Below are 12193 nucleotides of genomic sequence, written 5' to 3' on the forward strand. Positions count from 1 at the left end.
TGCTTTCATAATTAGTAATGGTATTGGAGAGGGGTTGAGGTATCTCAAAACAACTTGTACTTTTCCCAACCCATTTGAGACCTGATTCATTTTATAGTTACTAACTTTGATGCTTCCAAAGGATACAGAAAATGTATAATTTCTGGGTGTATAAAGTCTAGATGTGAATTTGCGTGGACTAAATCAAAATCCTGAAACTCATTTATTATTTAAGATATATTCTTATTTTTTTAATTGAAGTACCATCAGTTACAATGTGTCAATTTCTGGTGTACAGCACAATGTCCCAGTCATGTATATACATACATATATTTGTTTTCATATTTTTTTCAAGATATATTATTAATACAGCAAATATAACAAAGCCCCTACTCCTGACTTCCATTATCAGAATTCTTGTCCACAGCTCCCTAATAGAAAGCAATTAACAACAAAACAAGTACACATTTGTCTATGGTGACAATAAATCCTGGTTCACCCAGGACAGTCCTAATTTATGCCTGTTGTTCTAGCATAATTGTTAATAACACCCTCTCTCATTCTCAGAAATGTTTCTGTTTGAGTGCTGATATATCTAGCCACACTACATATAGCTCACTCAATCTGCATTCCCTCTACAACTGCAATAGGGAAACTTCATGATTGGAATGTGGTCCCTTTATATTTAGAATGCTCCTGTAGCTATCCACGAAAATAAGGTCATTGAAATATCAGTCAGCTGATCAACGTTTCTTCTTTAAAGACAAAATAATGGTGAATTCTAAAATATTTTTCTGTTTAACTCCATTAACATAGAAAATCCCATTAAACAAAAGTAAAAAAAACCCTACTTTCCCACTTAAGACCTGCGTTCTTTATCTTTCTACTAGTAACTAACCATGTGGCCTTGAAGAAGTCTTTTCTTTGTGATCAAGTTTTCTCCTTTGCAAAAAGAGTAGATTAAACTAAGTGGTCTCCATTATTTTTTCGAATGGCAATTCTGAGAGTCTCAATTGCCACTTTCTCTTTAATCAGCATTTTGCCAATTCTACACTTACTGCACATTAAACTAAACTTGTATCAGAGATCAAATCTATTGGATTCACTCTATTCAGTATCTACTTTACCATCATAATCTATAGGTGTGATTATTAAATATTTTTGAAGTTCTAACAATATTTATTTAATATTTGCTATCTGAAAAACTCTGTCCAGGGCACATGGATAACTAGTTACATTTCATTTATTTGGCCATTGTTCACTGTCTATGTTACCATCTATGAAACATTTGGGGCTATTTTGAAAAATATGTAGAGAACTGTTTTTAGGCATTTAAACATGTCAAAGCATATCACTTGTTGTAAAAGCATGCATCTGCCAGTTAATACATGTATTTTTAAGGACAAATGCAAAGTTTTGTGTTTGAGCTTAAAACCACATGATTGGATTTATTCATCTCCTTATTCAAGAAGCATGTATTAAATATCCACTATGTCCTGGAATTGAGTGAAGTTCTGGGAATATGAAGTCAAATAAAACATAGTCTCTCAAGTTGTTCACATCCTAGTGCACCTGTACCTGTGGAATAACCTGTCATATCAGCAGATAGTGGTTTACTAGGGTGACCAGAATGGGACTTTGAAAGTGAAAAGGACGCCATTAATAATTACACTGGCCCAAAAGGCATTACTGGGGCTGTTCTAGGCAATGCAGACCACAGTCACTCCATTCAGGACAGAATATGAAGTGGCCTATTGCATCCATTTTACATCTAAATCCAAGGTTTATCCTAAGCAAATTGGACTGCTTGTAGCAAGGTGGGCCACAGTTAAAAAATGAGTCTGTATCTCATAGTGTAATCTTGACTCCCTGTTGATTTATTTATGCCTCCCTCCACCAAATACTCTTCTATAGAAGCATATTTTTATGATACCTTAGTAACAGGAACAGAGACAAATGAGAAAATGTCTTGAGGAAAAGTAAGACAATAAAGGTCATGGAAAATGTACCATTCGAGAAATGGCTGAGGAAACGAGAATACTGGATGGCAAGCCTGATTTGCATGATATCTGACCTCATGCACTTGAAAGAACAGCATTTTTAAGTAGGAAGGGGGAAATACTACACTCCAGAGAGCAGAGCATAGATAGATTGATGTTTTTAAAATCCAGGGAAGCAAATTTTAATTCAATACCTGGAAGAACTTTAACACTTACTGGCAACAGAATAGATTGCCAAGTAAGAGAAAAAAAATGTATCAGCACCAGGAGTGTACAAATGGAGGCTCAGTGACGATCAGTGGTGTTTAAAGGAGCCTGTGGCTCCAGGTGTTGCTGGGAATTCAAGTTCTTCTAGTGAAAGGGTTGTTGCTTCTGTCTGGCCAGCATCCCACTCCTTCTTCTGCTAAGATCACCCCCACTTTCTTTGTTGAAGCACTTCTCTTCCACTTCTTTGAGGTGTAAGGTTTGACAGAACTGAAGTCATCCTCAGATTCCAGCAATGGGACGGTGACCTGACATAGGCATTCCATGTCTTCCATATTCTTGGCCAAGAAAGGCACGTAGTCATGCTGGGCAAATCTGAGTCAGTCCTAAGACTTTTAAAGAAACTGTTGGGAATTTTTTCTTTTTAAACAGGATTGCTGAAAGGATAGGACGCAGGCCCAGAACTTCTGGCAGCCGTCTTGGTAGCAATAGGGGATGGCTTGCTGAGAACGGATCCAATACAGAAGAAAGCACAACCCAGCAGTGGCGAGAGGTAGACCGAGTCCTGGTGCTTTTTTTAGCCCCTACATCTAGCAATGCCTCAAGTCAGACTAACTGGATTTTTCAATTCTGGCTTTTTAAGTTTAAGCCAATTGAATTGAGTTTCTATTACCTGAAACAGAAAGAATTCTGAATAATATACAGGTCCCTTCCAACAAAACTTGGTTGTATGATTATAAATCTATCTTGGCACATTTCTAGTAAGTTCTAGCAGGTTTCTATCATTTCTAGTAATGCTTTGTTGGTATTCAGATGCAGCTACTTACTGTAAGGACTTGGAAATTACAAAACTTCATTGCTTTAAAATTTGGTTTTTTACATTGATGTAGAAAGTCCTCCTTCCTGTTTAATTTGAATTGATGAGGTTTTACTGCACAGTGTGCATTTTATCTCAACCCAGTGATTCTCAATCTAAAAGTAATGATGAAGGCATATATCTTATTTTTAGGATTTTTAAATTGAGGAATGGTGTAAGTTTACCTGAGCTAAAGTTGCACAGACTTAACAAATACATTTTGCTTAATATTAAAACAGTTTAAAATATGAGGTCTCTGACTTTTAAAAACAGATTTTTTTAAAGGGATGGTTTAAAAGTTATTTTTAAAAGATGATTCATAACATTGACAAAATGTTGGAAACTACCTCAACAGATGCTGTATTAGTTAGGGATTCTTGACTTCTAACAATTCTGGCTAGAGTTAAGTAGAAAAGGAATTTATTAAAAGGACATTGAATAGTTTACAGACACACTGGGAGGGCTTGAGAGCCCAATTTCAGATGAAGAATCCAAAGGAAAATCTTCAAGCTAAGTCTCAGCCTTGTTTTTCATAAGGAAATGATTGCTGTCATTGCCACGGTCACACATACACACACAAGTCACCTGTTCTTGGTTTCTTGCATCACTAACTACTTGGTCAAAGTCCAGCTATGAATATTAAGTCTCACGAGAATGTTCTGTCTTTAAGAGAAACTGCTAAGTATCTAGCATTCTCAGCTTCTATAGCAATAAACTCTCTTTGCCCCACACCAAGACTCTTAAGTAGAGAACTCCCCAAATATAGAAAGGGACTTGGTTGCTATGTGGCCAAAATGAATCACAAATGTCCTCTTTAAGTCAAACCTTTGGCAACCCAACATGAATTTACACACTTCTTCTTGCACTTAGTCTAAAGTAACTGTTTTTCCTCATACAAAGGGAATTAGCTTCAGTCTTACCCAGACTGAAATCCAGACTTTCTGGAAGATGTCCAATTCTTTTGGAGTTGTGCCATGGTCTTGTCTCAATATTCTATAAATTATCTACTAATATTTAAATTAACCACCACTAACATACACTATATAAATCAGGAGAAATGAAGGGAAAATGTAGGAAAACCTGATAAAATATATAAATATACACTTGAAAGAATATATGCATAGATTCCACAATCCTTATTTCTGCAACTCATCTTTGGTGCTGTATTTGTGTTGTTGACTTGTCTCCCCTACTGTCAATTTCATTTTTCTTTTGCCCTCAGCCAAGGGGTTACCTATTTCCTTCATCCCTGAGAAAACTGACCCTTTGACCATCTTTCCCATATTGAGTTGTTGTGGATTTCCTTTTAACTTCTAACACTGAAACAGAAGATCACTGGGTTTCCATTAACACTTTTTTGATCCCACTGTATAATAACGACACTGTTTCCCCATGATAGCTATGATCAGTCATTCCTGTCACACTCTAATCTTTTTGACTCTTCATCCTGTGGTTTCAGGATCAGAAACAGAAAGGTGGCGCTATCAGCTTCCAATTCAATCAGTCTTGATTCCCTGTGGCAGCAGCCCCTCTTTGCTACTGCAACCCCTAAACCTGTGGAACCTAAAGGGACAGGAATTTGATGCAAAATTTCTGTAAGTGGGCCACTAGGTGAATTAAATGCAACTCCCATTCTGCCCCTTGCTTACCAGATTCATGTCTTCTACCTGTGGAAGTGTCATAATGGTTATGGGATTCAGAGCACATACCAGATCTTATATACTAGCACCCCAACTTCACGGAATGTTGTCTCCAAGCTAACATAAGAACTGAATATTTCATGTGCCATTCCAAAATTCTGTAGGGTCAACTGCTTCTGGGTAATGGGAATACATGGTAAAGCCAGTAATTCCATAAACACCATAAAGTAAGTTTCTCAATTGAAAGTTATGTTGTCTGGCTCTTCATGATGGAGAATGTATATAATAAATCTATGAATCTATGAGCAGGGAAAGCAGACATAAGCACAAAATAATCATCTAATCATTTATTCCCAAATAATTGTGCTCTTCATTATGGAAAGAGTCCAATATAATTAACAAGCCACCAAGAGGCTGGCTGGCCTCCAGACAGCATGGAAATTGAAATGTTGGTGGTTCAAGACCAGCTGGGGCAGTATCATCCTAAATATATATTTAGCAGTTTTCTTCCCAGAGCCAGTTCTAATGTGGGTTGTTTTGGGGAGACTTCCTTGATTAGTTTGCCAAATTCTGGTTCTTTTGCTCTCCCAGTGATGCTACGAGGTACCCAATATGCTACCATGACTGTCTAATTCAACTAGAGTTAATTTCAAGTGCTTATAACTAGGTAATAAGTAACCTTCCTGAAATAGAAGCTTTTATGAAAGTTGGTTATGAATCAACATTCCACAGATGGAATAGTCATCTAACAGCTTCCTCTAAGTCACCAAATGACTGTCTAATAGGTACTTCAATTGTGTTTTTTTTAAATTGAAGTATAGTCCGTGTACAGTGTTGTGTTAATTTCTGGTGTACAGCATAGTGATTCAGTTATATATATATATATATTCTTTTTCATTATAGGTTACTACAAGGTATTGTATATATTTCCTGTGCTATACAGTAAGACCTTGTTTTTTATCTATTTTATATATAGTAATTAGTATCTGCAAATCTAGAACTCCCACTTTATCCCTCCATGACCCCCTTTCCCCCCGATAACCATAAATTGTCTGTGAGTGTTTTTCTGCTTTGTAAATAAGTTCATCTGTCTAATTTTTTAAAATTCCACGCGTAAGTGATATCATATGGTATTTTTCTTTCTCTTTCTGGCTTACTCAGTACAACAATCTCCACATCCATCCATGTTGCTGCAAATGGCATTATTTTATTTTTTTATGGCTGAGTAGTAGTCCATTGTATATATATACCACATCTTCTTATCCAATCATCAGTCAATGGACATTTAGGTTGCTTCCATGTCCTGGCTATTGTAAATAGTGCTGCTATGAAAATTAGGGTGTATGTATCTTTTTGAATTAGAGTTTCCTCAGGATATATGCCCAGGAGTGGGATTGCTAGATCATAGGGTAAGTCTATTTTTACTTTAAAGAATCTCCATATGATTTTCCATAATGGTTGCATCAAACTATATTCCCACCAACAATGTGGGAAGGTTCCCTTTTCTCCACACTTTCTCCAGTATTTATTGCTTGTGGACTTTTTTTAATGTGGCCATTCTGACAGGTGTGAGGTGACACCTCATGGTAGTTTTGATTTGCATTTCTCTGATAATTAGTGATATTGAACACTTTTTTCATGTACCTATTGGTCATTTGCATATCTTCATTGGAGAAATGTTTGTTTAGGTCTTCTGCACATTTTTTAATTGGATTGTTAGGTTTTTTAGCTATTGAGTTGCATAAGCTGTTTGAATATTCTGGAAATTAAACCCTTATCAGTTGCATGGTTTGCAAATATTTTCTCTCATTCTGTAGGTTGTCTTTTCATTTTGTTTATAGTTTCCTTTGCTATGCAAAAGCTTATAGTTAATTAGGCCCCATTTGTTTATTTTTGCTTTTATTTCTATTGCCTTGGTTGACTGCCATAGGAGAACATTGCTAATATTTATGTCAGAGAATGTTTTGCCTATGTTTTCTTCTAGGAAGTTTATAGTGTCTTGTCTTATGTTTACATCTTTAAGCCATTTTTAGTTTATTTTTGTGTATAGTGTGAGGGAGTGTTCTAGCTTCATTTATTTACATGTGGCTGTCCAGCTTTCCCAACACTACTTGTCAAAGAGGCTGTCTTTTCTATTGACCATGTGGGTTTATTTCTGTGCTCTCTATTCTGTTCCATTGATCCGTATGTCTGTTTTTGTAGGTACCTCAATCTTAACACATTTAAAATGTAGCTATTGATTTTTCCACCTTTCCTCCCGTAGTCCTCTCTATCTTAGGTTATGACGTTACCATACACCCTGATGCTCAGACCTCAAACCATGGTCTTTTTCTTCCTTATTTCTTCTCATTCTTTTATCCACCCACATTTAGCACGCTTTTACAGCTCTGCTTTCAAAACATAATCTGAATCTACATATTGTTCTAATTTCCATCACTGCCATCCTATTCAGAGCTTTTATCATCTCTTACCTGGACCATTGCCTTAGACTTATAACTATTCTCTCTGTTTTCACTTTTTCTCCCATGTAGTCTGTTCAGCACACAGCAGCCAATGTGATATTTTAAAAGTTTAAGTTAGATCATATCATGCCTGTTATGGACTTAATTTTCGTGTTCCCCCAAAATTCATAAGCTAAAGACTAACACAGCATGGTTACCCTGTAGATGGGGCCTGTAAAAAGTAATTGATGTTAAATGAAGTCAGAAGGATGAGGGCCCTGCTCCAATGTAATTAGTATCTTTAAAAGAAGAGCTATTACTAACAATAAAATATCTGAAAAAGAAATAAAAGAAAATAATCTCATTTACAATAGCATCAAAAACAATAAAATAATTAGGAATAAGTTTAACCAAGTAGGTGAAAGATCTGTACACTGAAAACTGTAAGACTTTGATGAAAGAAACTGAAGGCACAAACAAATGGAAGAATATCCCATGTTCATGGATTGGAAGAATTTAATATTGTTAAAATGTTCATTCTACTCAAAGACAGATTGACTGCAATCCCTATCAAAATTTTAGTGGCATTTTTCACAGAGATAGGAAAAAAATCCTAAAATCCATACAGGACTGAAAAAGACCACAAATAGCCAAAGCAATCCTAAGAAAGAACAAAGCTGGATGCATCATACCTCCTGGTCCCAAATTACAGAAATCAAAACAGTGTGGTACTGGCAGAAAACAGAAACATAGGCCAATAGAATAGAATCAAGAGCCCAGAAATAAACACTTGCATATATAGCCAACTAATATTTGATAAGGGAGCCAAGACTACTCAATGGGGAAAAGATAGTTTCTTCAATAAATGATGTTGGGAAAACTGGATAATCAAATGCAGAAGAATTAAACTGACCCCATCTTACACTGCTCACAAAAATTAACTCAAAATGGATTAAAGACAAAGGTAAGACCTGACATTGTAAAACTTGTAGAAGAAAATAGGGGAGAAAAAGTTCTACGTTGGTCTGGCAATGAGTTTTTGGATATGACACCAAAATCACAAGCAACAAAAGCAAAATAAACAAATGTAACTACAACAAACTAAAAAGCTTCTGTACAGCAAAAGTAATAATCAACAAAATGAAAAGACAACCTCCAGAATGGAAGAAAATATTTGCAAATCACCTATTTGATAAGGGGTTAATATCAAAAATATATAAGGAACAAAAACCCTAAAAATTTGATTTAAAAATGGGCAGAACATCTGAGATACACAAATGGCCAGTAGGCACATGAAGAGGTACTTGGTAATATTACTTATCAGGGAAATGCAAATCAAAACCACAATGAGATACCACTCACATCTGTTAGAGTAGCTATTATCAAAAGGACAAGAAATCATAAATGTTGGTGAAGATACAAAGAAAAGGAAACCCTTGAGCACTGTTGGTGGGAATGTAAATTTGTATAGCCACTATGGAAAACAGTATAGAGGTTCCTCAAAAAATTTAAAATGGAACTATTAGCAATGACCCATCAACTATACTTTTGAGTATTTATACAAAGGCAATTAAAAATAGGATCCTAAAGAGATATCCACACCCCCATGTTCATTACATTATTCACAATAACTAGGACATGGAAATAACCTAAGTGTTTGTCAACAGATGAATGGACAAAGATGCTGGTGTGTATGTATGTATATAATATATATACGTGTATATAATATATATAAACATGTATATATGTATGTATATATATATGAATGTATATAATATATATATTATTATTCAGCCACAAGAAAGAAGGAAATTTTGCCATTTTCAACAACATGGATGGACTTTGGGGCATCATGCTAAGTGAAATAAGCCAGACAGAGGAAGACAAATACTGTATGATCTAACCTATATCTTGAATCTAAAAAAGCAGAACTTATAGAAACAGAGTAGAATGGTAGTTGCCAGGGGCTGAGGGGTAGGGAAAATGAGATGTCAGTCAAATAGTGCAAACTTGCAATTAGAAAATAAACTCTGGAGATCTAATGTATAATGTGATGACTAAAATTAACAGTACTGTATAATACACTTGAAAATTGCTAAAAGAGTAGATCTTAAATGTTCTTGCCACAAAAAGATGATAATTATGTGACATGATAGAGGTGTTAGCTACCCTATTGTGGTAATCGTTTTGCAACATGTAAGTGTATCAAATCATGAAATTGTACACCTTAAACCCACACAATGTTATATGTCAATTATATCTCAGCAAAGCTGGGAAAATATAGAAAAAGAGCAGAGCTTGCTCATGTGCTGACTCTCTCACTTGCTGGCTTGCTCTCTCTCCCCTGTGCAAGCACATATGGAGGAAAGGCCATATGAGGACGTAGTGAGAAGGTGGCTGTCTGCAAGCCAGGAAGAGAGTCCTTACCAGAAACTGACCATGCTGGCAACCTGATCTCAAATTTTCAGCTTCCAGAACTGTCAGAAACTAAATCTATGTTGTTTAAGCCACTCAGTTTATAGTATTTTATTATGGCAGTCCCAGCTGACTAATACAATTCCCCACTTTTATATGGAGAACAAAATCCAGAATTCTCAGTGTTACCTAAAGAGCCCAACATTATCCTAACACATCTGTGACTAGTCTGTCTGGCATTCACTTAGCACCAGGCACACTGGCCCTCCTATCTATCTATTATCTATCTTTCTGTCTTTCTGTCTTTCTTTTGATCTATCCATCTTATTTTTTAATATTTTTTTTGGTGAGATGGTTAGATTTATTTATTTATTTAAAAAAAATTTAATGGAGGTACTGGGGATTGAACCCAGGACTTCATGCACGCTAAGCATGTGCTCTCCTGCTGAGCTATACCCTCCCCCCGACACTGGCCCTCTTGATGGTGTTTAAAAAAGCCATGCCCAGTTCAGGCCCATCTCACAGGCTGTGAACTTGCTTTCGCCCTGCTGAGTCAGCTTCCCCAAGACTTCTGACATCTCACTTCCTTACTTCCTCACATGGTCTTTGCATAAAATCTCTTCACAAAAATCTTCTATGATCACCCGATCTGAAACAACAATTCCATTTTCACTCATAAGCTCTACCCTCTTACTCTGCTTTATTCATCTTCAAAATGCTAATCCCCCCTAAATTATATATTTATCACTTTACTTGTTTTTCTAAAGAATCTTCCCCAGTGGAAGATAAAGTCCATTAAGGCAAGAATCAAGTCTGTCTTGTATACTACTGTATTAGAGGAACATACATAATGCCACTCAAAATTCTAGAAAGTTACTGAGATCAAGTTGCTACTTTCACACCTTCCAGGTACTGTTTTTAAAAAGCCACACATAATTAAAAAAAAAATAACTTTACATGAGACAGCAGGCAAAATTTAAAAAACTACACATTAAACAGTAATAAAAACTTTCTAGGAAAAACCAATAATACTTGAAGTAAAATATTGTGCTAAAAATACAACACTGCAAAGTAATGCACAGCGTGGCTTCTCAGAAATACATGGAAAGGAAAAGTCCTTGCTTTCTATTTATGATAGACAAACCTAAAAAATTCTTTTTAAGGGCCAGTAAAAAAGAAGTGTTCAAAAATAGTTGCCTTGAACAATAATTCCTTATCCTGTGGTTATACCTTTAACCCATTGGTCTCTTCCCAAGAATTTTTGTTTGTGGTAATGAAGCTATAGTTAAAAAAAAAAGAAAGAAAGAAAAGAAAAAAAGAAATGGTATGTACCTGTGATACCTTTAGGTTGACAGTGTAATTAAGATTAGCAGCTGGAGACAAAGAGAATCCCAGCTAGAGATTCCTGTACTTTAGTAAATTCTCCCTCCTACGCTCCTAGCAGCAATAGCACTGCCATTGTGAGCAATGCTGCAAAGCAGGTTGCTTACACGGGCGGCTTAGCCAAGAATGGGTGGCTTGAAGCAACTGGGGAGACAGGTTTAAATTGGCAACACCATTTTCCTGATTTGACCCCGTGACTGAAGCATCCTGACAGGATGTGGGTCGGTCAATCAGCAGGTATTTATCCAATGCTTATTTTGTATCCAGACGCTGTTAACTCAGCTGGCTAACACAGGCTAAAGCAAAAAGTTAGAGGCAAGAAAGCAAAAAAGCAAAAGAACAAAAACTGAGAATAAAAAATTCTGTTACACTGAAGAATGTGTAAGTATCACCAGAAGTAGGAGGTAATTTTGCTCATAAATCTATGAACTAAAGAATTATCTACAGCTATAATCTATTGGTTTACACAAATGTGCTTGTCAAATGATGATAAAAAACACTAGAGAAATACATATTTTAAAATGTTTTGACTGCTATCTCCCAGTGAGTACCGTAGGAATGGCATAGCTATTTTAATGATGGGAAATTCCATGTATCACCCCTCCCCCCCAAGTTCTCGTTCCTCTCAAAATTAAATGATTATTTGAAAACACTCAAAAGCTCAAATATGAGTACAGTCAGGCATGATCAGATAACGCCTCAGACTGTAGTGATCCCCAAATGCACTCTGATGGCAGACTGAAGGTGGTGTCAAGGCCTGCATCGGTGACAAAAGAGGTGCTGTGAAGATTTGCTGTTCACTCTCACAGGGGAGCTCACCTGCTGCCCCTGTGGCCTTCACGTTCCTGACCTTGAAACCTCCTCCTCTGGCTTTACATCCTGATTTCTGGTCCAGGAGAGACGAGACCAGGCCATGGGTACCTGTCTGCAGAAATGTCACAGCCTTAGATATTTTGTTTCATGTGTTGGTCAAGTCCTCATAACCATGAACCTTTCACATGTAAAACCACTCTGTTTTAGCACCATCAGACAAATCAGGAAAGTTACTGAGATCAAGTTGCTACTTTCACATCCTCTGGCTTCTTGGCAGGGACCACATCTCCTTCCTCACAGAGAGGAGTTGCAGTGTACAGACAGGTGAAGCAGCCCATGACTTCATTCCTCTTGTATTACCATTTCAACTGTTTGCTTCCACACTAAAAGTTAACTCTGCTTGATTCAAAAGCAGATCCCCTATTCTCTCTTGCAGTGTTTTGTTTCATAAATTGTTTCCTT

The sequence above is a fragment of the Camelus dromedarius genome, chromosome 3, assembly GCF_036321535.1.
Source record: "Camelus dromedarius isolate mCamDro1 chromosome 3, mCamDro1.pat, whole genome shotgun sequence".
In the NCBI taxonomy this organism is placed as follows: domain Eukaryota; kingdom Metazoa; phylum Chordata; class Mammalia; order Artiodactyla; family Camelidae; genus Camelus; species Camelus dromedarius.